The sequence below is a fragment of the Phascolarctos cinereus genome, unplaced genomic scaffold, assembly GCF_003287225.1.
Source record: "Phascolarctos cinereus isolate Bilbo 61053 unplaced genomic scaffold, phaCin_HiC Scaffold_5;HRSCAF=322, whole genome shotgun sequence".
Taxonomy (NCBI): Eukaryota; Metazoa; Chordata; class Mammalia; order Diprotodontia; family Phascolarctidae; genus Phascolarctos; species Phascolarctos cinereus.
The window spans coordinates 280,798,929-280,826,042 of NW_027555958.1; positions in this window are offsets into that span (position 1 = coordinate 280,798,929).

Sequence of the window (27,114 nt, forward strand, 5' to 3'; positions counted from 1 at the left end):
CAAAAAGTCAATAAGGAGAAAAATGCCCTAAAAAGCAAAATGGGCCAAATGGAAAAGGAAGTCCAAATGATTACTGAAGAAAATACTTCCTTAAAAATTAGAGTAGAGCAATTGGAAGCTAGTGACTTTATGAGAAATCAAGACACTGTAAAACAAATTTGAAAGAATGAAAAATTAGAAAATAATGTGAAATATCTCATTGGAAAAACAACTGACCTGGAAAATAGAACCAGGAGAGAGAATTTAAAAATTATTGGACTATCTGAAAGCCATGATCAAAAAAAGACCCTAGACATCATCTTTCAAGAAATTATCAAGGAAAATTGCCCTGATATATTAGAACCAGAGGGCAAAATAGAAATTGAAAGAATCCACTGATCTCCTCCTGAAAGAGATCCCCAAAGGAAAACTCTTAGAAATATTGTAGCCAAATTCCAGAGTTACCAGGTCAAGAAGAAAATATTTCAAGCAGCCAGAAAGAGACAATTCAAGCATTGTGGAAACACAATCAGGATAACACAAGATTTAGGAGCTTCTACATTAAGGAACCAGAGGGCATGGAATATAATATTCCGGAGGGCAAAGGAGATGGGATTACAACCAAGAATCACCTACCCTGCAAAACTGAGTATAATCCTTCAGGGGAAAAAATGGTCATTCAGTGAAATAGAGGACTTTCAAGCATTCTTGATATAAAGACCAGAGCTGAATATAAAATTCGACTTTCAAATACAAGACTCAAGTGTAACATGAAGAGGAGAAAAATCAGATCGTACTTAGAGCATCAGTTACAGTCATTTGGCTATAGAAGAAACACAAAAATTGCACAGTGAATGTAGGTGACAGTAAAATTGTCCCCATTCTCCCTACTTAGTGGAAATGAGATCCTTAGCCCTTGTGTCTCTTGATAGTAACTCCCCTGCAGAACTGTTGTGGCAACCTGCTTTAGATGATTACACTTGAGAACTAACATTCTTCTCATCTCTTTAGAGCCCTATCAAAAGGCCCTAACAACCCTTAACACTTTATCTTACTGGTTCTTTCCCTTCCTTCATTAACTTCTTATCTTGTCTTACCAATATGCTTTTCTCTTTCTGTCTTACCAAGACTTACCAACTTTCTCCTTGAATTCTTTCTCTTCCTCCTCCTTCTCAGGTCCTTCACCTTCACCTTCCTTGTGCTCAACCATCACATTGAATCCCCCTCTAGATCAAGACCTTCTACTTCATTTTCTTCTCAAATTTTCTCAAATTCAATTTCTAACCTTCTCTATAAAGCCAAATCACCCACAGAATTCCTTTCTTCTTTTATTTAGCTCGAGCCAGCCATTTTCCCTCCTCTGTCCATTTTCCTATACAAATGTCTTCCTTAGCACACTAGGAACTGATTTTAAAATCCCATTTTCTGTCTTCTATCAATAATGGATTAAAAGAAGTTAAAGAAACCTTAAAAAAAAAAAAAGCACCATGAGCAAAAAGAAACTTACGATAGAGTCTTATTATGGGAAGAGTGAAGATAGAGGTAGAAATTCTAAAAAGGACTACATTGTCAACAAACCCACATCTGGAACCTCAAAATGGAAAATGAACTGATCTGAAGCCCAAAAATCATTCTTTTTTTTCTTTTTAAAAAATTATTTATTTTTAATTTTCAACATTTACTTCTATATGATTTTGAGTTCCAAATTTTCACCCCATCTTGCCCCTCTCCCCACTCCAACATGAACATGGGATGCATTCTGAATATCCCTTCCCCTAGTTTGCCTTCCCTTCTATCTCTACCCCCCCTTGTGTTATCTCCTTCCCCTTCCATACTCCTGTAGGGAAGGATAGATTTTCGTATGCCATTTCCTGTATTTCTTATTTCCCTGTTGCATGTGAAAACATTTTTTTAAACATGTGTTTTTAAAACTTTGAGTTCCACATTTTCTCACTTCCTCCCTCCCCACCCATCCTCATTGAAAAGGCAAGCAACTCAATATAGGTTATACATGTGCAGTTATGCAAAACACTTCCGTAGTAGTCATGTTGTGAAAAATGAACTCTATTTCCCTTAATCCTATCCTGCCCCCCCATTTATCCTATTCTTTCTTTTGACCCTGTCCCTCCTCAGAAGCGTTTGCTTCTGATTACCCTATTTCCCAGTCTGCTCTCCCTTCTATCATGCCCCTGCTCTCTTGTCCCCTTCCTCCCTACTTTCCCGTAGGGTAAGATTTCCATACCCAATTGAATGTGTATGTTATTCCCTCCTTAAGCCAAATCCTATGAGAATAAGATTCACTCATTCCCTCTCACCTTCTTCTCCACTTTAAGAGCCTTTTCTTTTCTGTTTCTTTTTTGTGAGATAATTTACTCCATTCTACCTCTCCCTTTCTCCTTCTCCCAGTATAATCCTCTCTCTTCCCTTAATTTCGTTCTCCAGATATGAGCCTTTCATCTTCAACTCACCCTGTGCCCTCTATCTATCTATCTATCTATCTATCTATCTATCTATCTATCTATCTATCTATCTATCTACCTATCTATCTATCTATCTATCTACACACATATATTTTTCCCTCTGACTACCCTAATACTGACAAGGGTCTCATGAGTTACAAATATCATCTCTTCCATGCAACCTTAATAAGTCTCTTATGATTTCTCTTTCCTGTTTACCTCTTCATGCTCCACTGAAGTCTTGTATTTGAAAATCAAATTTTCTATTCAGCTCTGGTCTTTTCATCAAGAATGCTTGAAGATCCTCTATTTCACTTAATGACCATTTTTTCCCCTGAAGGATTATACTCAGTTTTGTTGGGTAGGTGATTCTTGGTTGTAATCCTATCTCCTTTGCCCTCCAGAATATTATTCTCCATGCCCTCTGGTTCCTTAATGTAGAAGCTCCTAAATCTTGTGTTATCCTGATTGTGTTTCCACAATACTTGAATTGTCTCTTCCTGGCTGTTTATAATATTTTCTCCTTGACCTGGGAACTCTGGAATTTGACTACAATATCCCTAGGAGTTTTCCTTTGGGGGATCTCTTTCAGGAGGAGATCTGCGGATCCTTTCAATTTCTATTTTGCCCTCTGGTTCTAAAATATCAGGGCAGTTTTCCTTGATAATTTCTTGAAAGATGATGTCTAGGGTCTTTTTTTGATCATGGCTTTCAGATAGTCCGATAATTTTTAAATTCTCTCTCCTGGATCTATTCTCCAAGTCATTGTTTTTCCAATGAGATATTTCACATTGTTTTCTAATTTTTCATTCTTTTGGATTTGTTTTATAGTGTCTTCATTTCTCATAAAATCACTAGCTTCAAATTGCTCTATCCTAATTTTTAAGGAAGTATTTTCTTCAGTAATCATTTGGACTTCCTTTTCCATTTGGCCCATTTTGCTTTTTAGGGCATTCTTCTCCTCATTGGCTTTTTGGACCCCTTTTGCCTTTTATGTTAGGCTATTTTTTTAGGTGTTATTTTCCTCAGTATTTTTTTGGGTCTCCTTTAGCAAGCTGTTGACTTGTTTTTCATGATTTTCTTGCATCACTCTCATTTGTCTTCCCAGTTTTTCCTCTATTTCTCTTACTTGCTTCTGAAACTCCTTTTTGAGCTCTTCTAAGGCCTGGGACTGATTCATATTTTTCTTGGAGGCTTCGGATGTAGGAGCTTTGACTTTGTTGTCTTCTTCTGGTTGTATATTTTGATCAGCTTTGTTACCAAAAAAGATTCTATGGTCTGACTCTTTTTGTGAGGTTTGCTCATGATCCCAGCCAATTACTTGAGTGGTCTGCTTCCAGTGTGGAGAATGTACTGTCACAAGCTTTGGGTGGTTGTGTACAGCTGTTTTCAGAGATACTTCTAGGGACCTGTAAATTATCCGGTCTTTCAAGGTGGTATGATAAGAGGCAAGGTGTTTATTCCTTTTTCTGGCCTGTGCTCTGGTCTATGGGTGACTAGAAGCACTCTTTTCTGTCTTGGAACTGTGGGGAGGATTTTTTCTTCACTACCACTACCTCTCCTCTTCACCCCAGGACTGCTACTCAGAACTATGACCCAGATTCAAGCACAGGCAAATCAAGAGATTCCTGCAATCCTCCTCTGGTCAGCCACCCTATTCCCCCTCAGTCTGTGGTCCAGAATCTCAGGAAGCAGCCACTACTCCAGGGCCAAGTTCAGGGAATGGGGCTTCTCTCTCTCACCACAGAAACAGACTCTTCCTACTGACCTTCTAAGTTGTCTTTGGAGCTTGTGGGTTGAGAAGTCTGGAAACCACCACAGCTGCCTGTGATTCAGTCCTCTGAGGCCTGGTCCTGGCCTGTGTGCCCATGCCAAACTGTGCTCCTCTCCCTGGATGGTGTGATACAACTTTCTGATCAATCATCCACGTTGTGTTGGGCTGGAAATTTGTTTCACTCCATCTTTTTGTGGGTTCAGCTTCTTTAGAATGTGTTTAGAGCCATTTTTTACAGTTATTTGGAGGGGTTTGGGAGGAGCTCAAGCAAGTCACTGCTTTCACTCTGCCATCTTGGCTCCACCCCCCCAAAAAAAAAAGCAATCTTAGAAGAGCTCAAGAAGGATTTTTAAAGTCAAATGAGAGCAGCAAAAGAAAAAATGAGAGGTATGCAAGAGAGAGCCAATAGATTGGGAAAGGAAGGATACAAAGTAACTGTAGAAAACAAGTCCTTAAAAAATAAAATTGGCCAACTGAAAAAAAAAAGTAACTGAAGAAAACAAATCCCTTGGGGACAAATGGGGAAGGAGGTACAGCATCTAATAGAAGAAAACAATTTGTTAAAAATTAGAATTGGGCTATGATAGAGCAAGAATCAGTTAAGCAGAAACAAAAGAATTAAAAAATAGATGAAAATGTAAAACACCTCATTGGTAAAACACCTGACCTGGAAAATTGATCTAGGAGAGATAACTGAAAAATTACTATTCTACCTGAAAATCACTATAAAAAAAAAGCCTGGACAGTATCTTTCAGGAAATCATAAGGAAAACTCCCTGAAGTACTAGAACCAGTGGGTAAAATAGCTGTAGAAAGAATCCACAGATCACCTCCTGGGAAGATATCCAAAATTGAAAATGCCAAGGAATATAGTAGCTAAATTCCAAAATTGCCAGGTCAAAGAGAAATTACTGCAAGCATCCAGAAAGAAACAATTTAAATATGGAACCACAGCCAGGATTACACAGGACCTTGCAGCTTCTACATTAAAAGACCATGGGTCATGGAACATGATACTCCATAATGCAAAGGAGTTTGGATTACACCCAAGGATCAACTACCTAGTGAAAATGAGCATGATCTTTCAGGGGAGGAGATTGATATTCAACTAAATAGGAGACTTCCAAACCTTCCTGATAAAAAGACCAGAGCTCAAAAATTTTGATCTTCAAATACAAGACTCAAGAGAGACATAAAAAGGTAAATGGAATAGAAAGAATCATGTTATTAATAAGGGTAAACTGTTTACAACCCCACAAGAGAAGATGACACTTGCAACCCTTGAGAATTGTATTGTTATTACCCCATGTTAAAGAAGTATACATAAAGGGGGTGGGTACGAGTTGACGTTGATGTAATGATAAAAAAAATCTAATCAAATGGGTTAAATGGATCCAAGTAAGTAAACTAATCTTATCTAACTAAGAAAATATACTGAGAGAAAAGGAAAGGAGCAGGCAGAAAAAGGTAAATTTAAAAATTTTTTTAAAAAAATTTGTAAATTTGTAAATAAAAATTTATTTTTAAATTAAAAGCTGTGTAAAAGCTCTTCTTTTAGCACCTCTTTTATGTGAGAAAATTCCTTTTTCTATCTCTCCCTTTCCTCTTCTCCTGATAAATACGTCTTTCTCATCTCTCTATTTGTTCTGAAGATTATTTTAACATAATAGATTCATAACCATGCCATCTATGTAAGCTCCTTTTTTAAAAAATAATAATAAAGTTCTTAGAAGTTACATGCATCATATTCCCACATGGTAATGTAAACAGTTTAACCTTATTAAATTGAATTTTAAATTAAAAAACTTTTAAATTTTTTAAAAAATTAAAATATATATTTTTATTTCTTTTAAAATTTTGAATTCCAAATTCTCTCCTCTCCCATCACTCCCCAACTCACTTAGAAGGTAAATATTATTAATTATAGATGTGAAATCATGCAAATCATACTTCCATATCAGCCATATCACAAAGCAAAGGGAAAAAAAGAGAGAAAAAAAGAAAGAAGTGAGAAAATTATACTTCAATTTATAGTCAGAATTCAGCAGCTCATGATGAAAAAAAGAGGTAACTCTTTGAGAATGACAGAGTTTTTATTGATCATGAGCCCTTTAGATTTGTTTTGGATCATTCTATTGATTAGAGTAGCCAAAATCTTTTATAGTTGATCATCATTACAGCATTGCTGTTACTGTGCACAATGTACTCCTCATCCTCCTCACTTCACTTTGCATCAGTTCATATTGGTCTTGCCATATTTTTCTGAAAACACCCCCTTTTCATTTCTAATAGCACAATAGTTCTCAATGACAATCATTTGCCACAACTTGTTCAGCTATTCCCCAATAGGAGAGTATCTCTTCAATTTCCAAATCTTTGCCAGCGTGAAAAGAGCTGCTATGAATATATTTGTAAACATGTCTTTTTCTTGTTCTTTGATCTTTTTGATACTGACTTAGTGTTGGTAGTAGTGTTGGTGGTAGTGGTGGTGGTGGTGATGGTGGTGGTGGTGATTCCTTCTTGAAGAGGACCAAAATATTGGGATAAAGGCACAATGTGTCCAACTGTGGATGGTCAGAGTAATATGAGCTCAGAAGGTTCTTCCATAGGTTGGGCACAAATACTTCATATGAACATTTGGAGTGGAGATGTCTATAAATTTACATGTCTCATTTCGGTATTTCTTTTTTTTAATTTTAATTTTTATTTTTTTTTTAATTTTTTTCATATGCTTTTGAGTTGAAAATTTTTTCTCCCTTTTTCTCCCCCCCAACCCTCCCAAAGATGGCACACAATCTGACATAGTCTTTACATTTACATACCCATTGAACATATTTTCACATTAGTGAAGTTGTAAGTAAAAATTAAAACCAATACGAGGAACCATCAGAAAGATGAAACAAATCTCAACTTAAGGTAAAAATAATTGAGAGCAATTCGACTTCCATAGTTCTTTCTTTGGATGTGGACAGCATTTTCCATCTCGAGGCCTCTGGAGATATCTTAGATCTCATAATGCTGAGAAGGGTTCAGTTTAACATTCTCAGTCATTGCATGACGTGGCTGCTATTGTATACAAAGTCCTCTGGGTTCTGCTCACTTCACTCAGCATCAGACCATATAAGTCTTTCCAGGTTTTTCTGAAGTCAGCCTGTTCATCATTTCTTATAGCGAAATGGTTGGATCATTTCACAGCTCCACCAACAATGTATTACTGTTCCAATTTTCCCACATCCTCTCCAACATTTATCATTTTCCTGTTTTGTCATGTTGGCCAATCTGATAGGTGTGATGTGGTACCTCAGACTTGTTTTGATTTGCATTTCTCTAATCAACAACGATTTAGAGCATTTTTCCATATGACTACAGATGGCTTTCATTTCTTCATCTGAGAACTGCCTGTTCATATCCTTTGACCATTTATCAATTGGGGAATGGCTTGTGTTCTCATAAATTTGTCTTAATTCTCTATATATTTTAGAAATGAGGCCTTTATCAGAAAGACTGGTTGTAAAAATTCTTTCCCAATTTTCTACCTTCCTTCTAATCTTAGTTGCATTGGCTTTGTTTGTGCAAAACCTTTTCAATTTAATGTATTCAAAATAATCCATTCTGCTTTTCATAATGTTCTCTATCTCCTGTTTGGTCATGAATTCTTCTGTTCTCCATAGATCTGATAGGTAAACTATTCCTTGTTCTCCCAGTTTACTTATGGTATCAGCCTTTATATCTAAGTCATGAACCCATTTTGACTTTATTTTGGTATATGGTGTGAGATTTGGGTCTATGCCTAGTTTCTGCCATACTCTTTTCCAGTTTTCCCAGCAGTTTTTTTCAAAGAGTGGGTTCTTATCCCAGAAGCTGGGGTCTTTGGGTTTATCAAATAATAGATTACTATAGTCATTGACTACTGTGTCTTGCATATTTAACCTATTCCACTGATCCACCTCCCTATTTCTTAGCCAGTACCAAGCAGTTTTGATGATTGCTGCTTTATAATACAATTTAAGATCTGGAATTGCTAGGCCACCTTCCCCTGCATTTCTTTTCATTAGTTCCTTTGATATTCTGGACCTTTTGTTTTTCCAAATGAATCTTGTTATTATTTTTTCTAACTCTATAAAATAATTTTTTGGTAGTTTGATTGGTATGGCACTGAATAAGTAAATTAGCTTAGGTAGGATTGTCATTTTTATTATATTAGCTCGGCCTACCCATGAGCAACTGATGTTTTTCCAATTATTTAGATCTGATTTTATTTGTGTGAAAAGTGTTTTGTAATTGTGTTCATAGAGTTCCTGGGTTTGTTTCGGAGGTAGACTCCTAAATATTTTATAATGTCTACAGTAAGTTTAAATGGGATTTCTCTTTCTATCTCTTGCTGTTGGGCTTTGTTGGTAATATATAGAAATGCTGATGATTTATGTGGGTTTATTTTATAGCCTGCAACTTTGCTAAAGTTGTTTATTATTTCAAGTAGTTTTTTACTTGATTCTCTAGGATTCTCTAAGTATATCATCATGTCATCTGCAAAGAGTGATAGCTTTGTTTCTTCTTTGCCTATTCTAATGCCTTCAATTTCTTTTTCTTCTCTTATTGCTAAAGCTAAGGTTTCCAGTACAATATTGAATAACAGTGGTGATAATGGACATCCTTGTTTCACCCCGATCTTATTGGAAATGCTTCTAGCCTGTCCCCATTACATATAATGCTTGCTGAAGGTTTTAGATATATGCTATTTATTATTTTAAGGAAGACTCCATTTATACCTATGCTTTCTAGTGTTTTTAATAGGAATGGGTGTTGTATTTTATCAAAAGCTTTTTCTGCATCTATTGAGATGATCATGTGGTTTCTGTTGGTTTTGTTGTTGATATGCTCAATGATGCTGATAGTTTTCCTAATATTGAACCAACCCTGCATTCCTGGTATAAATCCTACCTGGTCATAGTGTATTATTCTTGTGATAAGTTGCTGCAATCTACTTGCTAGTATTTTGTTTAAAATTTTTGCATCTATATTCATTAGAGAAATTGGTCTATAATTTTCTTTCTGTATTTTGACTCTTCCTGGTTTAGGTATCAACACCATATTTGTATCATAAAAATAATTTGGTAAGACTCCTTCTTCACCTATTTTCCCAAATACTCTATATAGTATTGGAATTAATTGTTCTTTAAATGTTTGATAGAATTCACATGTAAATCCATCTGGCCCTGGAGATTTTTTCCTAGGGAGTTCATCAATGGCTTGTTCAATTTCTTTTTCTGAGATGGGGTTATTTAAGTATTTTACTTCCTCTTCGGTTAATCTGGGCAATTTATATTTTTGTAAATATGTATCCATTTCACTAAGATTGTCAAATTTGTTGGCATATAGTTGGGCAAAATAATTCCTAATTATTGTTTTAATTTCCTCTTCCTTGGTGTTAGCTTCACCCTTTTCATTCTTGATACTAGTAATTTGGTTTTCTTCCTTCTTTTATTTTTTAATTAAATTAACCAAAGGCTTATCTATTTTTTGTGTTTTTCATAAATCTAGCTCTTAGTTTTATTTATTAGTTCAATAATTTTCTTAATTTCAATTTTTAATTTTTCCTTTGGTTTTCAATATTTCTAATTTGGTGTTTAGTTGAGATTTTTTAATGTGTTCTTTTTCTAGTTTTTTTTTACTTGTATGCCCAATTCATTAATCTCCTCTCTTTCTGTTTTATTTATGTAAGCATTTAGAGATATAAAACTTCCCCTAAGAACTGCTTTCGCTGCATCCCATAGGTTTTGGTATGTTGTCTCATTATTGTCATTCTCTTGAATGAAATTATTGATTGTTTCTATGATTTGTTGTTTGACCCAATCATTTTTTAAGACTAGATTATTTAGTTTCCAATTATTTTTTAGTTTATCTTTCCATGGCCCTTTATTACATATAATTTTTATTGCATCATGATCTGAAAAGGATGCATTTAATATTTCTGCCTTTCTGCATTGGATTGTGAGGTTTTTATGCCCTAGTACATGGTCAATTTTTGTGTATGTGCCATGTACTGAGAAAAAAGTATATTCCTTTCTATCCCCATTCAGTTTTCTCCAGAGGTCTATCATACCTAACTTTTCTAATGTTCTATTCACCTCCTTAACTTCTTTCTTGTTTATTTTGTGGTTAGACTTATCTAGTGCGAGAGGGGGAGGTTCAGGTCCCCACTAGTATAGTTTTGCTGTCTATTTCTTCCTGTAACTCCCTGAACTTCTCCTGTAAGAATTTGGATGCTATACTATTTGGTGCATATATGTTTAGTAATGATATTACTTCATTGTCTATGGTGCCTTTTAGCAGGATGTAGTTTCCTTCCTTATCTCTTTTGATTAGATCTATTTTTGCTTTTGCTTTGTCTGAGATCAGGATTGCTACCCCTGCTTTTTTTACTTCAGCTGAGCATAATATATTCTGCTCCAGCCTTTTACCTTTACCCTGTATGTGTCACTCTTTTTCAAATGTGTTTCCTGTAAACAACATATTGTAGGATTATGGTTTTTAATCCATTCTGCAATTTTCTTTTATGGGAGAGTTCATCCCATTCACATTCACAGTTATGATTACTATCTGTGTCTTTTTCTCCATCCTTTCCCCCATTTATGCTTTTCTTTCTCCTTTTTCCTTTCTCCCCTTCACTAGTGTTTTGCTTTTGACCACCGCCTCCTTCAGTCCCTTCCCCCTTTTATTATCCCTTTCCCTTTTCTTCCCCTTTAGTCTTACTGCTTCTTCCCTCCCTTCTTTCCCCCCTCCCTTTTCTTTCCCCTTTTCCCTCCTACTGCCTATAGGGCAAGTTAGATTTCTATACCTAACTGATTATATTATGCCCTTCTTGAGCCAAATCTGATGAGAGTAAGGTTCAAACAATGCTCCCCCCTTTTTCCCTCTGCTGTAATAGGATTTTGTGTCTTTTCCTGTAAAATTTACCCTTGTCTGCCTCCTCCTTTCTCAGTACATTTTCTAAGATCATTGATCCACTTATTTGGATCCATTTAACCCACTTGATTAGATTTTTTTTTATCATTACATCAAAGTCAACTAATATCCACCCTCTTTATGTATACTCCTTTAACAAGGTGTAATAACAATACAGTTCTCAAGGGTTGCAAGTCTCATATTCCCTTGTAGGGGTTTAAACAGCCCCCCCTTATTAACAACATTGTATCCTTCTGTCCCATTTACCTTTTTAAGTCCTTCTTGAGTCCTGTACTTGAAGATCAAATTTTTTGTTGAGCTCTGGTCTTTTTATCAGGAAAGTTTGGAAGTCTCCTATTTCGTTGAATATCCACCTCCTCCCTTGAAAAAGGATGCTCATTTTTGCTGGGTAATTGATCCTTGGCTGCATTCCAAGCTCCTTTGCCTTAGGAATATCATGTTCCATGCCCTGCGGTCTTTTAATGTAGAAGCTGCAAGGTCCTGTGTAATCCTGACTGTGGTTCCATGATATTTAAATTCTTTCTTTCTGGCTGCTTGCAGCACCTTCTCTTTCATCTGGTAATTTTGGAATTTTGCTATTATATTCTTGGCATTGTCAATTTGGGATCTCTTTCAGGTGGTGATCGGTGGATTCTTTCTATGGTTATTTTCCCTTCTGGTTCTAGGACTTCTGGGCAGTTTTCCTTTATGATTTCCTGAAAGATACTGTCCAGGCTCTTTTTTTCATCATGATTTTCAGGTAGTCCAATAATTTTTAAATTGTCTCTCCTGAGTCGATTTTCCAGGTCGGTTGTTTTACTGATGAGGTATTTTACATTTTCATCTATTTTTTCATTTTTTTGTTTCTGTTTGACTGATTCTTGCTCTCTCATAGAGACATTAGTTTCCATTTGTCCAATTCTAGTTTTTAACAGATTGTTTTCTTCTGTTAGTTTTTGTACTTCCTTCTTCAACTGGCCAATTGTGTTTTTTAGGGACTTGTTTCTTCAGTACTCTTCTGTTAGTTTTTGTCTTCCTTCTTCAATTGGCCAATTGTGTTTTTTAGGGACTTGTTTTCTTCAGTGTATTTTTTTTCCAATGGCCAATTGTATTTTTGAAGGACTCTTTACCTCTCTCATTTGACTATTAAAATCCTTCTTGAGCTCTTCTAAGAAGGCTTTTTGGGCTTCAGACCAGTTCATATTCCCTTTTGTTGTTGCAGATGTGGGTTTGTTGACAATGTTGTCCTCTTCAGAATTTCTGTCTTGATCTTCACTCTTCTCATAATATGAATCTATGGTACGTTTCTTTTTACTCATGGTGTTTCTTTATTCCCTGGCCTTTAAAGAGATTGAGCTCTCCTGCTGGGGAACAGAGGGTACTGACCCAAGCTTCTTGTGTTGGGAGCCTAGGTCTTGGTCACTGGCTTTGTGTGCTGGGGCCTCTTATGCTGGGAATTGGAGGCTGTAGGTTTCTGGCAGCTTACCTTGTGTTGGGCTGGAATCAGCAAGGCTGGAACTTTCAGGCAATTCTAGGTTGCCTGCTTTTCCTTTCCTTTAGCTTTCTTCAGCTCCTTTTAGATGGGTGCTGCAGGGTGTTATCTGCCTGGGGCCCCTGCAGTGTTGTCTCCCTCTTTCTGCTAATGCACTGGGAGATTCCTTTGTGTGGTGCCAGACTCTGGTGGTTTTCTGAGCTGGTTTCCACCGTTCCCCCACCCTCACTGAGGCACAGGTCCAGGTGTTGGTGTTTGCCTGCTCTACCACCTGGGCTTCAGGATTTCTTCACAATTGGAGGCTTCAGGGCTCCTACAGCTCACCTGGTGTTGGGTTGGAATCAGCAAGGGGGGCTTTAGGAAGCCTTTAGGTTGTTTTCTTCACCTCCTTTCAGATGAATGCCAGGGTACTTATCTGCCTGGGGCCCTTGTTTTTTGCTGAGGCACTGGGAGACCGTTTGCTGGGCTGCTGCACTGCTGCTCCTTCTTTCTTCTAGTTCAGGTGTTCCAGGGTTTTCTTTTTCCTGGCCTGATATTTTCTGGGTTTTCAGAGGTTGATAGGGGAGAGGGAGAGCGACTACCTTTTCACTCTGCCATCTTAGCTTCCAGAAGCAGAAGAACTCATTTTGGTATTTCTGTGTCAAAGGGTATGCATAGTTTTATAGTGCTTTGGGAGTATTCTCAAAATGTTTTCCAGAATGGCTGAGTTAGGTCACTACTCCAAGAATTAATTAATACACCTATTTTCCCTCATCCACTCCAGCATTTGACATTTTTGACAGATGGTGCCTCAGAGTTATTTTAATTTGCCTTTTCCTAATCAATAGTGATTCAAATCGTTTTTATATGACTATAGACAATGATTTCTTGTCTTGAAAAGTGCCTTTTCATAACATTTGGCCATTTTTTAATTAGGGAGTGGCTGTTGTTTTTATATATATTTGACTCACTTCTTTATGCATTTGATGCATGAGATTATTATCATAGAAATGCTGTAAAATTGATATTATATTTTTCTCCCCCTTTTCCTACGGTAACATTTTCACATGCTTGGGAGTAGATGCCCCCTAACCCATCAATGCTTTTGAGCCTCATCAGTTACCCTGTCCTGGTTTAGCCTGTCTTCAAATATGATTTACCAAGGTGTGGTTGCTGCACACATACAGTTTTTCTGGAGCCACAGATAAGAGTTGGGTCAATCATGTTGATGCTAATAGTAAATGAGCAGCCCTGCAAAGGGCTCAGCAAGCCCTCATCCTCAGAGGTCCTAATCCTACTCACCCACCCACCCACCCACCCCCACACAATTGTGTGTGTGTATACACATATGCATACATACATATATACATATATGTATCTGTGTATGTATTTTCCCCCTTTCAACCAATTCCAATAATAGTGAAGTTCAAATATTGGTCTCCACCCCTCTATTTCCCCCTGCATTGTAAAAGCTCTTCTTTTAGCACCTCTTTTATGTGAGGAAATTCCTTTTTCTATCTCTCCCTTTCCTCTTCTCCTGATAAATATCTCTTTCTCACCCCTCTATTTGTTCTGAAGATGATTTTAACATAATTGATTCATCTATGTAAACTTTTTTTTAAAAATAGTAATAAAGTTCTTAGAAGTTACGTGCAACATCTTCCCATGTGGGAATGTAAACAGTTTAACCTTATTAAGTCCCTTATGATTTCACTTTCTTTTTACCTCTTCATGATTTTCTTCAGTCTGGTGTTTGAATGTCATATTTTCTCATTAGCTTTGGTCTTTTCTTGAAGAGTTATTGAAAGTCTTCTATTTCATTAAATATCCATTTCCCCCCCTGAAAGATTATACACAGTTTTTCTGGATAGGTTATTCTTGGTTCTATTCATAGCACCTTTGCCTTCAGAAATAATTTATTCCCAGCCCTCTGATTCTTTAAGTGGAAGCTACTAAACCTTATGTGATCCTCACTGTGGCTCCTTTATGTTTACACAGTTTCTTTCTGGAAGCTTGCTATATTTTCTCCTTCTCCTGTGAGCTCTGAAATTTGGTGATAATATTCTTGGGAATGTGCTTTTTGGAATCTCTTTCAGGAGGTGATTAATGGATTCTCTCAATTTCTATTTTACTCTCTGGATCTAAGACATCAGGGTAACTTTCTTTTATAATTTCTTAAAATGGAACATCTACCAGGTCTGGGTAACTTGTGGTCTTGAGACCACATGTGGTCTTCTAGGTCCTCAAGTGTGGCCCTTTGACTGAATCTAAACTTCACAGAATAAGTTATTCTGCTTATGGGAAATATAGTTCTAATCAGTACCAGCTGAATCTAGCGCCAGCAAAATATCCTCTATAATCCCTTTCTCACCAGTTGTCCAACCCCCTTACCATATCTGGTCTGGGAACTCCCAAAGCTGCTGCTGCTGCCACGTCTGTTGCTACCATGATACGGATTAGCTCAAGACAGGCTTCCACCACAGTGTCACAGGACTCTCTTGCCAACTTCCTAAGTTTTTTTTAGGCCATGGAAATGTCTTACACTGACTTTTTGTTGGTTCTGCTGCTCCAATATTTGATTTGAGGCATTATTTTAAAGTTGTTTGGAGGGGAATGTGGAGAGAGGTCAGATGAAATGCTGCCTTTAATCTGCCATCTTCGCTCTGCCCCCAACCACTACTTTCAAAGAGATTGCCTTCTAATTGGGAATGACAATACATATAGATTAATTAATCCATCTAAGCCATAGATTCAGAGCTATAAATGTCCTTGGGGCTGGGAAAAGTCATCAAGTTCAAGTCATCTTCTTTCACACATTACAGAACTGTGGCATAAAGAGGTTAAATGACTTTTTAGTTGTCACACAGCTGGTAAATCGTAAGCTTTTTTTCATTAATTCAAGTTATCTTTCAGAATATGATTAACTTTTATTTTCCATCAGAGTTAAGAAGAAGTAAGCTGCCCTCAAAACCAGAAAGACTTGTGCTCAAGGTCTTGTTTGCCACATACTGACCCTAGGCAAGTCATTTAATCTCACAGTGATCCAGACAAATTATAATGAAAAAATGCCACAGAGATCCTATTACTGTCCTTAAGACAGTTTCATAATAGGAACAGAATAATGCTTTAGAAAAAGTTTATAAGTTCAGATATAGGATGTATGGAAAGTAATCAGTAACTAGCAGTCTTTAAAATACTTTAGTAGAACAAATGTCACTGCCTGGGTATCTAGAGAATGCAGTGGCAGGGCAGATGGTAGGGTCCAATGTCAGGGATCAGGGGTGTGGCAAATACTGAGGCATTCTTCTTACTGCAAGAAATATCATGATAATTCAATGATTCTTTCCTCATTGAATGTGTTTGAATATTCATATCTGTCCTACAAAAAAGCACCATGTTAGAAGGTCCCCAAGTACATTATCATTGGGCAGGGGAGATCCTTGTGGAATCTATGCAAACAGAAGGTCAGGTTAGGACTAGTGTGGAAGAGATCCTCTGAGGTATATTATTTTTTTTCTTCTACTTGCTAGAGACCAGAAGGTATGAACTGATCTCACAACTCCATTGAAACTGCTTTCTCAAAAGTGATCAATGATACTGTCAATTATAATGGTCCCTTATGAATTTTCTTCCTCCTCAAAATCTCTGTAGCATCTTATGATGTTGATCACCACATGACACTTATTTCTCCTGTTATTCTTTCTACCTGTCTGTCCACTTGTTCTTTTTGGTTTTTTTTTTTTGCTTGTTGGTTTTTCATGCCTACTTACTAGGAGTGTACCCCATGACTTTCTACTATAATAGAATTTTAATTTACATACCTTCCTCAAGGATCTCCCTTGTTTAAGCCCATCTCATACAGGTCAGAATGATTTTAATAAAGCATAAGTATGATCTATTCCACAAATTTCAGGGACTCATTGATTACAGAATAAAATACAATACTATATCTATTAGATCCTTCCTTAATTTCTCCATTTTATAGGAAGTTTAAAAATCATTTGTACAGTTGTACATATGTATAATTTATAAATGATTAAATATATATGTGTGTGTATATATATACATATATATGTATATATTATATATATATGTATATATATATATAATAATAATATATATACATATATATGTATATATATATATGTATGAGTTCATACATTAAAATGCTGATAGGGATTTTTAAACAAAAATGTCTACAGATCATTAGTTTATAAGGTCTAATCCCTGAATTTTTGACTATGGTATCACTCTTAAGTGATACTTTTAAAAATCTCACAGTGATTTTCTCTTATCACCTACTAAGATGGGAATACCCACTCAAATGATCTCTCTTCTCTCATCATGGCCATACCCTCTCCCCCATGACAATGACCTCCTTTTCCTTGAGAAGGCATTGAGGGATTACATTTCTCTCCAATAAACTCTGGAATGCATTATGTATGTGTTTGCATACATATAGCATACCCATAAATATGATATATACATACACTTATATGCATATGTATGGGTATGTATATTATATATAATTAAAACAAATCTATAGAAACATAAATGGTCCTATGTTTTTGATTACGTTTTATGTTTCATCACGTGCACAATTCCTCGCTGTTAATATTCTATAGCCTATTTATAGCTATCACCACCATATATCTATTGATAGCAACTTTAGTTTTTCAGATTTTGTTGATAATGGTCTTTATGTAATAGCACTTCTTTGACTGCTATTATGAAAGGTAATAGGTTCAAAAGATATGAAGCTACCTTTGATTTTTGCAACAAGGTATGAAAACAAGTGGTTGTTTCAGAGGTAACATTGACTTAATTTGTAATCCTACATTTCAACCAATGCATCTCTTAATTGTCCTGCCAATAGGGAATTAATATTACTAATTCAATAATTTTAGTCAAAAATAGTCTCCTAATCCCAAAGTCTGGTGTATTATTCCTATTTCTCTTTATTTTTCTAAATTCAACCAATTCTTTAATAGACATCTTTGATCCCACATTTTTTACAGAACTATCCATGAGAGTCCCAACTCTTACTCCTTCTTTTAAACTATTTTAGCATTTATTAATATGCCGTGAATCTATCACTCTGCAAATGCTACATTCAGTCCAATGCTATTTAACAATAATGTATTGTATTTGATGTCTTGTATTATTATTTATATTTTTCTGTATGTCATTTTAACTAGGTCATATTATTGTTGATCAGACATTATGTCTTCTTGTCCTTTCTCAGAGTGCCTAGTATAGCAGTTTGCACATAACAAACATTCAAAAAGTTTTTCTAGTGTCTAATTTGCTGTGATTTTGGTGTTGAAATTCAGTGTGACATAGTGTATAAAAGATCCACCTAGAAATTAAGAATAGTTAGTTTAGTTAGGTCCTGCCTCTGACATTACAGATGAATTGTCAATCTGACCAGTGGAGAATGTGTCCACTTTGGAATTCCCTCTATCAATGAATTCGTATTTCAAAGTTGTTGTTTCATCATCTTTCATTCGTGTTCGACTCTTGATGACCCCATTTGAGGTTTTCCTGGCAAAAATATTGGAGTGGCTTAGCATTTCCTTCTCCATTTCATTTTATGTATGAGGAACTGAGGCAAACAGGGTTAAGGACTTGTCCAGGGTCACAGTAAGTGACAGGCTGGATTTGAACATAGGAAGATGAGCATCCTGACTCTAGGCCTGTCACTCTATAGACTGTGCCCCTTACCTGCCCTCACAAATAACCCTCCTCCCCCCAAACAAAATCATACTGTTCAAGCGCAGATTTTTTTCCTCATCTTTTTTTAAATCTTTTTCATTGCTACCTATCTTTTAAAGCCTAAGTCAAGTGTCACTTTATTCATGAAACTTTTCTTGTTCTAATCAATAATGACCTTCCTAGGGGCAGCTAGGTGGCACAGTGGGTAGCACCTGCCCTGAAGGCAGAAGGACCTGAGTTCAAATCTGACCTCAGATCAAACACTTGACACTTACTTGCTGCGTGGCCCTGGGCAAGTCACTTAACCCCACTTGACTAAAATGAAAAAAAACTGCAAAAAAAATTATGACCTTCCTGTTTGAATATCATACTGAACTCTTCTATTTGCAGCTATTGATTGTACAACCCAAATGTAACACATTTATTGGCACTAATACATCTCTCTTTTTCCAACAAGGCTGTAAGGGCCAGAATTGCAGTTCTCTCAGTGCCTAACAGAACCCTGTATACTTTGGGCATTTAATCTGTCTGTGCTGAGCTGTTGAGTTGGTCATTTGTTATTGAAAGAAGAAGCCTTAATGCTATTCCAAAATTGAAGAATAGTAGATTTTTTTCTTTGATTGATAAACTCCTTTGAGATTTCTATCAGGTCCCATAAAATTAACATTACAAACATAAAACATCACTCTATTGCAATGTGTGGAAATATTGATTAAATATAGTTACGATTAACAAAATAGCCAATCATGTTTTACTGTAATAGAAACAATAACACTGCTCCTCTTCTCTAGGTAATGTCATCATTATTGTGTATGTGGCATTGTAAAGTTTTCAAAGCACTTTGAAAACATTATCACATTTGACCTCCACATGTCATACACATGAAGAAACTGATGCTTATAGAGACTGCCTTGCTAACAGTCATAGTTAGGAAGTAGCACAGGCAACATTGAAATCCAGGCTTTCTGGACTCTAACACCAGCATTCTATCTACTGATAAGTTCCAAGGTTAGATTACACTTGCACTATTTGTATGTGTGTGTGTGTGTGTGTGTGTGTGTGTGTGTGTGTATGTGTGTGTGTGTGCATGTATGTGTCTAAATACATAGATATTGCTCATGGTAGGTATGGGTAGATATACTCTGAGTTCTGACCCATGTTTGTGAAAAGTAGATCTTCACCTGGCCCAACATAATAATAGCTAAGAGCAGGGGAGAAGAGCATAGCAGACAAAGCACAGGATATCTATGTTGTGGTTCAGTCATTTTCAGTTGTATCTGACTCTTCATGATCCCTTTTTACAGTTTTCTTGGCAAATATACTGGAGTTTGCCATTTTCTTCTCAAGCTCATTTTATGGGTGAGGAAATTGAGGTAAACAAGGTTAAGTGATTTTCCCTGGGTCACACAGCTAGTAAGTATCTGAGGCTAGATTCGAATTTAGGTCTTCCTGAATCCAGGCCTGGTACTCTATTTCTCCTACCACCAAGAAGGTTATAGGGCTAGAATTACATGTGTTTACCATCCCTGAAATATTTCTTGTCTAATGGAAATTACTTTCCTAATTACTCTAAAGATAGAAAGTAGTACCTACCCTATACTCAGTAATTTAGCTCATCCTTATCAAGCAGTCATCACACAAAAGACCACCACAAATACCAATTCAGAAAAAAATGTATGTATCAAAAAAACCCAAAAAAACAAAAACAAACCCCAGGAATTATAATTCTATAGTTTAGAATATAGCAAAGGATACACAATAATGAATGAAAGTTTTAGTGATGATTAAAATAATCTCTCTGATTAAACCAGAAGGGAGAGGATAATTCTAACATGGGATATTCCTTTCTCAGCAGTCTCTATAGTTGCAGGCCTTGGGGGGTGATGACATCATGGGGCTGGCTTCCATGCATGTCTCCAGCTAGGGAATTCTAAAAGAGTCGTCTCTTCTCCATTATTTCCTAGGAAGTCCTTTTTTTTTTTTAACAATACTTTTTAAATTTTTTTTTTATTTTTTGGATAGGCAATGGGGTTAAGTGACTTGCCCAGCTACTAAGTGTTATGTGTCTGAGGCCAGATTTGAATGCAGGTACTCCTGAATTCAGGGGTGCTCTATCCACTGTACCACCGAGCTGCCCTGAAAGTCCTTTTTCCATGTGTTTCTTTGAAGAGTATTTAGAACCAGCTCAAACTGGTCCTTTACAACAGGTACTTAGTACGGTGCTCAGTATTCTCTCAGTCCATCCAGAGATAAATTTATTCCCTTTAGTCCTCCACAAAACTTCCCCAGGTTTGGGTGGAAGTGAGGTTCTATACAAAATATGGAAAGCCAATCCACTAATGAAAAGTAGAGGTGCTTTAACAGTTTACATATCAAGATTTTACCACTGTCAATCAAAAGAATGGCATTTTTAATTTATTTTAAATCAAATGAAAGAAGTAGGGGAGATGAAAAATGAAACAAATCCCTTTGAGCCTTAATATCTCTCTAGCACTTCCTAGTTAGTTTTATTTCTGCAGGTTGATACAAGGTTTTCTGCATATTATGAAAATGTGAAGCAACAAAACAGCAACTTGGTTTAAGTAATATCACTTTTTTTTTTAACTAATAGAAAGAGATATCCAAGATTCACCTTGAGGTTCTTTGTAAGTTGTGTGGCAATGTTCTTATTAGATTTATCTCTCATTTCTTTTAGTTGACTTTTGACAGGCTTAACTATAGCTTTGTCAACATCTGTGGTATTATTTAGAGCTACTGAATGTATAAGATGATAATGGCTTGATGAATTGAAATGTGATAGTTAACATGCCATTCTGATATCTTATTTCCAAGGTGTCTCAGGAGGGAAAAAAAAAAAGCCCACTTCCAATTGCCTTAAGAAATCCAGAAAAAAAAAGACAATTCATGACTTGTTTCCTATCAACCCATAGGCCCTCTTTCGAAATCTGTCATATGTTTCCTATCTTCTGGGAGTTAGCTTGGAATGTAGGTGCTGTACTCAAATAAATATTCAATAAATGTTTACACAAAACACTGGTAATGTGACTTCTGCCATGTCTAGTGCTCTTCTTGCTTTTATCCTCATCCCTTAAATTCATGCAGATAATGCCTAGAACATAAATACAGGTTGTCGCCAACAAATAAGATGTGTTCCCAAAGTATATTTATAGGTTTACTTAGAACTCAGAACTCTTTTCTCCCCCCACAAACAAAGTCATCCGCAACAATCTGGCTCTAGGATTAGTCCCATAAAGCCTATTTAAATGACAACATATTAGAATTTTTCATCCTGGGAGTCAGAGACCTGCATGATACAGAAAGTAGAAGGTAAGAATAAATGGGAAAACAGTTTGTTTTTACTTTCCTAGTCACTGTGCCAATTTAACTAGCATTCCAAAGTAGAGTAAGTGATTAGATTTAGTAATTTCCCAAGGTTGTTTGTCTTTCACCTCTGTGTTCATCAGGGTCAGACTTGAGCTTAACATACAGAAGAATACTAAGTTTGAAGTGGACATATGGCCTTTGATGATCATTGCAAGTTGGGCTATTTCCAAGGTGAATCTGGTGGCTTTGATAAGGATGTACATGACTCATTATTTGAGTGTTCAAAATAAGCCTTATGGTCTAATCAGCTATGCTCTTGGAGGATGTATGCTTGTAGAGGATGTGAATTGAACATGGTCCTTAATCCATTGGGATATCTGTGGGAGTGACATGTAGGAATTGATAAGAAAAAAATAGGATCTTCGTTTGTAACTAGTTCTCATTAATTGTGAGGAGTGCGTTTCTTGGGGAGGCAGATGCAACTACTCCAAAATATCAGCTTCTGTAACTAAAATGCGTGGGGAGAATGTAGTGAAAAATAACAACAGGAAGGGTTATGGGCTATTGAATAGTTCGATATAATGAATGACCAATCAATAATGACATAGCGAGAGTTTTTATGTACTAGGCTTACCCAAGGGAATAAAGAATTACAACTGTACCTATAGTAATTGGTCAGAAAACAATCCCTTTTTGGGGATTGCTTGGAACTTGGACAATTGTAGATAGGTATAATATGGAAACGAATAAGTGTTTATTAAGGTTGTATGATGTGTCAGTTACTGTGCTAAGCATTTTACAAATATTAGCTCAGTTATTCCTTACAGCAACTCTGTGAGGTGGGTGCTACTATTATGTCCCTTTTCCATACAAAGAAACTAAGGCAGAGAATAGTTAAATGAGTTTTTCAGGGTCACAAAGCTATTAAGTTTCTGAGACGAGATTTGAACTCAAGTCTTCCTGACTCCAAGTTAAGTGATCTATCTCTAGTACCACCTAGCTGCATACTGTATGTAAATATACTATACTTATTGCCTGCAGAATAGGTTCAGGAAATAAAGTCTAAAGTTGAGGATATGAAGTTTTGGGAGCTGTAGAAGTCTTAGAGTGCTTGCTACTTTGTAAGGTATCTGTATTCAGGCTTTCATAACAGCATATCTATACCTGATGAAAAAAAATAATCTACAGAAAAAAATAATCCATATACCTGGTGTTGGTCCTTTCTGGGCATTGCCCTCAAAAAATTAATTTGGCCTCTGCAATTTCTTCTTCCAGATGGTATAGTTTATTTTGATTTGGTATAGTTCGGAGAAATATATGTAAGATGAAACAGGTTGGTGTTTAAAATCTTTACAAGGGATTGCACAACCAAAGAGATATAAACTTCCCACTAAACTGTCTATATTGAGGCAAGATGTCAGAAATGTGGATCAGTGACAGTCTTTACTGTTTATGGTATTCCAAGTCAGCAGAGCTAAATTCTATATTCTTTTTCTTTTGATTTGAATTTAAATCTGGGTAGGAGATTTGAAAGGTCCAATGAATATAATATAAAATTTCTTCTCTGCAATTTCCAGGTCTTAAATCACTTTAATAAATATATCAAACCCAATGCAATTGGAGCTCCCTAGGCCAAGTATATGACACAGTCACATAACATATTGTGCTTCTAAAGAAAGGTCTACCTCTCGGAATCATCAAATTTGGAATAAAGAGCTTAGGGCTAGCATATGGCATTAGTATAGTCCCATTTGTCACAAGATAGCTAGAATTATGAAGGATGACATTTCACTTTCACTCTCACAACATCTTATTTATGTAAGTGAAGTCACTTGATCCCTATTGTACAAAGAAAGGGGAGAGATTGGACATGTCCATATTGAAAAACTCACAACAAACTCCCAGCCAAGCCCATAGTAATATGTCCTTATGTCCCAATCAAAGCACATCTCTGGGGCAGCTAGGTGGCACAGTGGATAGAGTACCAGCCCTGGATTCAGGAAGATCTGAGTTCAAATCCAGCCTCAGATGCATAACACTTACTAGCTGTGTGACCCTGGGCAAGTCACTTAACCCCATTGCCTATCCTAAAACAAAACAAAAGAACAAAGCACACCTCCACCAATCATCCCTATCACTGACGAAATTTAGGAGACATCACTCATGTTGATACAGGTTCATATCCACATTTCTAGAGAGTTGATTTCATGAGAGTCTAGTTATAGAACACTCACTGGTAAAGGGGTTTAAAACTAAGGTACAGAAATAGATAGGCTAAAGACCAGTTGTGAAGTTTTAAAGATGGATACAAAGAGGTCGTAGTTTCCAGGGAGAGTTTCCTTATCATAGAATCATCTACATTTTTCTATTAGTTAACCTTTCCTTTGAATAGGTAACTAGTCAAGTAGGAAATGGCCAAGACAGTTAAGACATTGTTCAGTCAGTGCCCATTACGATTTGGATACTCTTAGCAGTGAATAGATAAACTGAATGGATTTTTTGGCTTCTTGGGGTATAGTCCCAGAAGATGAGGCTCTGGTGTTTGGTGGTTTTGACACTCAGTGGGTTCTGAAAGGTATCCCCGGGAAACTCCTAGACGTCACTTAATAATAGGCAGTCTCCAGGTAGGTAAAGTAAGAGAAAACGGTCTGTATTAATGCCTGATAAACCACAAAGACCACCTTGGCTTGATTCACTTAAAATTTAGATAGTTATAACTAGGTTTATTTGTGACATGGGGATACTTTGCCCAGACAACTTAACCAGGTGGAGCCAACTATATTTCTAACAACAACAACAACAATTAACATTCATATAGTGCTTACTATGAGCCAAGCATTGTGCTAAACACTTTTACAAATATCATTACATTTAATCTTCAAACAACCTATGAGGTAAGCACTATTACTATACCATTTTAAAGATGAAGAAATTGAGGCAAAGATTCAGTGACTTATCCATGTTCATATAGTAAGTGTCTGAGACTGAATTTGAACTCAGGTTTTCCTAACTCTAGGCCCAGTTCTCTAATCATGGTACCTACTAATTGTCACTTTGTGGGGGGCAATTGCTTTTCCTTATTCTGAGTTAGTCATTCTTCCTTGTATTTGGGGAGATGGTTTAACCAAGCCTCTGCCCGATTCTGAGCCTGCAGCACCATCACCTGGTCTGATCCTCTATGCTCTAGATGCTAAGTGTATTGTGGAATAATGTAAGATGCTCCTATCCTTCCTGGGAGCAAGTAATGAATGAGATGAGATAAGGCAATGGTACCTGGCTTCTTGTTCTGTTTCTTATTGACAGTTTTTGATACATTCTGTTGATGTGGCAGATATAACTCTTTTCAGAGACATCACCTAGCATTTCTGCGACTTCACAGACAAGTAATACAGCTATGAAACTGTTCAATATGGAGGGAAAATACAAGCCAAACAAAGACAATTACTGCAGAAAACAAACAAACAAAAAAAAACCCCTCATTTATTTTCCATACTAAAGGTTTTAAACAGTGTTACGAAAAAAAGTGAATAAACTGCTGTGTTATTTATGTGAAGTTAGAGCACTCTAGGAGTTTCTAAAGTCCTATAATGTGCTAATAGTTTTATCAGAAGCCTATTACAGCCCATGTTTGAGCAGTCATTGGCATTTACACAGCATCTTTCCTTGGTGCAAGGAAACACATTCTTAAACATTTTCAATTAATTTAGCCTAATGCTCCCCACCCCCCACCCTGCCCCAGCCCCATTTTGACTGTTTCTTAGTGACTGAGATCCATTTTTCTTTGCATAAGCAGGATACTTAAAATATTGGTCAGTGGTCATCATCCTTCTACAGCAACAAGGCTTGGTGTTCAAGGAGTCTGGAGAAAGTTATTTTCCCTTCCTGTGATGCATATCTCCTCCCAAGTTGCTTATCTCTTCCCCTGCCTCTGGTTCTGAAGGTGAAAACAAACTTCATCTTTTGAAAAGTAACCCACAAATGAAAACAAATGAACTTTCTCTTCCCTTCCCCTCTCCTACTTGTATATTTTACCTTAGTGCCTTATTTTAATGTCCTGTTTTACAGCTTTCATGATGAATTCTAGGGACAGCTACCTCCCTCAGTGCCAGACTATTCCAAGTGAAGTTTTCCATTAATCATTCCTGGGAGTGCTGCTCCTGAGCTCCTAGTACATGGTCTCTCTTCTCAGCTTGCAGCCTTGCTGTTGCAACAAACATGCTGGAAACCATGTTTACTTTACGTGTCAGATATTGTTAGCTTTTGAATCATGTACCTCTAGTATGAACTGTTCCATAAGCCCAACACAGTTGGTCTCAAGTCTCTCTTCCATCATGGAAGTGACAACAGGTCTCATCGGGGAACTGAGATCATAGTTTTGACTGAATAGGCTGCAGGGTTTGGTCTGTGAATTTAACCAGCTGTTAAACTTCTAAGCTTTGCCTTTTGAAGTAAGGAGTTTTGCGCTGGGGAGCAAATCCCCTAGAATCACTTTCACCTCAAGGCTTTAAGAAAGTGAATGGTAAACTTATGACTCGCTACCCTCAACCACAATCTAATTCAGGCTTGTTTCTTATCTGTCCTCCATTCATATGCTGTTTGTTCCCACCTCCGTGTCTTTGCTGATGTCATCATACACCTTTGAAACATCCTTCTTTCTACATATCCTTCATGATAATTTTTCCAGTCTCACCTCATTCATGAAGTCATTTCTCACATTTTCGTCTCCTCCCTTATCTGAATTCCTATTTATTACACATAAACTTAGCATAGAGAGTATATACTTAATTTTTCTCCGAAGATTTCATGTGTCAGTTTTTTTTTATTTCTCTCCCTATTTAGGTTTTAATAATGATATCTGACATTTAAATAACTTTTTATTTTACTTTTTTAAAAGTTAAATGATCTATTATTTGTTTTTTAACATTCTTTTCTTTTTGAATTTTGCTTTACAGATTCCCTCCCTCCCTCTCACCTCTCTCTCACTCACTGAGAAGGCAAAAATATATTATCAATTAGACATGTGAAATCATGCAAAAAATACTTCCATAGTAGTCATATAACAAAACAAAGGAAAAAAAAGAATTGAGAAAATTATACTTTAATTCGCACTCAGAGTTCAACTGTTCTCTCTCTGGTGGCAGACAACATTTTTGTTTTTTCACTATGAGTCCTTTGGAATTATTTTGGATCATTATATTGATAAGAATAACCAAGTCTTTCACAGCTGACCTTTATTAAAATATATCAGTCCCTATAGGTGTTGCCATTTTTTTAAACCACCCCCTTCTTATTTCCACAATAGTACTCCATCAAAATCATATGACAAAACTTGTTTAGCCATTCTCCCATTGATGGGTATCCCCTAAATTTCTAAATTTTTGCCAGCACAAAAAAGCTGGTATAAATATTTTTGTAATATTTTTGTAATATATTTGTAATTTTTGTAG